This window comes from Narcine bancroftii, chromosome 1, assembly GCF_036971445.1.
Source record: "Narcine bancroftii isolate sNarBan1 chromosome 1, sNarBan1.hap1, whole genome shotgun sequence".
Classification (NCBI taxonomy): Eukaryota; Metazoa; Chordata; class Chondrichthyes; order Torpediniformes; family Narcinidae; genus Narcine; species Narcine bancroftii.
The window spans coordinates 79,944,828-79,946,055 of record NC_091469.1 but is presented as its reverse complement, the minus strand read 5'-3'; positions in this window follow the sequence as shown (position 1 = coordinate 79,946,055).

Here is a 1,228-nt window from a genome sequence, read left to right as displayed (position 1 = left end):
TGATGGGAAAATCCAGAACCCGGGGCCATGGTTTGAGGATAATAGGCAAACCATTTAGGACCGAGATGAGGAGGAATTTCTATACCCAGAGGGTGGTGAATCTGTGGAATTCATTGCCACAGAGGGCAGTGGAGGCAGGTTCATTAAATATACTTAAGAGAGAATTAGATATATTTCTTCAGTATAAGGGTATTAAAGGTTACGGAGAGAAGGCGGGGACGGGGTACTGAACTTTAAGATCAGCCATGATCTCGTTGAATGGCGGAGCAGGCTCGAAGGGTCGAATGACCTACTCCTGCTCCTATCTTCTTCTTCTATGGTCAACGATGATGTTACAGAATACCTGGAGGTGGATGAAGCAGTAGGTCCAAGTCACCATGGTTTCCTTAAAGAAAAATCATGCCTGACAAACCTATTGCAATTTTGTGAAGGTATCACAAGTAGGAGAGAAATGGGTGATGCAGTGAATGTATTTGGACTTTCAAAAGGACTTTGACAATGTGCCACACATAAAGCTGCCAAACAAGATGAGAGCCCATGGAATTACAGGAAGGGTAGAGCATTGGATGATCAGCAGGACACAGAGTGGGAATAAAAGAATCCTATTTTTGTTGGCTATCAGTTACCATTGGTGTTCCAGAGAGATCGGTGTTGGGGCAGCTTCTTTTACATTGTATGTAACTAACTTGGCTTATGGAATAGATGGTTTTGTGCCTAAATTTTCAGATGGTACCAAAAAAGATGGTAGAGGAGCTGGTGCTAAGGATACTGAAAGGCTGTAGAGAGATTTGGATAGATTAAGAGAATAGGCAAAGAGGAAGCTGATTAAATCCAATGTTGGAAAGTGTATGATCATGCACTTTGGTTGAAGAAATATCTCTTCTTTCTTTTCTTTGGCTTGGCTTCGCGGACGAAGATTTATGGAGGGGGTAAAAAGTCCACGTCAGCTGCAGGCTCGTTTGTGGCTGACAAATCCGATGCGGGACAGGCAGACATGGTTGCAGCGGTTGCAGGGGAAAATTGGTTGGTTGGGGTTGGGTGTTGGGTTTTTCCTCCTTTGCCTTTTGTCAGTGAGGTGGGCTCTGTGGTCTTCTTCAAAGGAGGTTGCTGCCCGCCAAACTGTGAGGCGCCAAGATGCACGGTTTGAGGCGTTATCAGCCCACTGGCGGTGGTCAATGTGGCAGGCACCAAGAGATTTCTTTAGGCAGTCCTTGTACCTTTTCTTTGG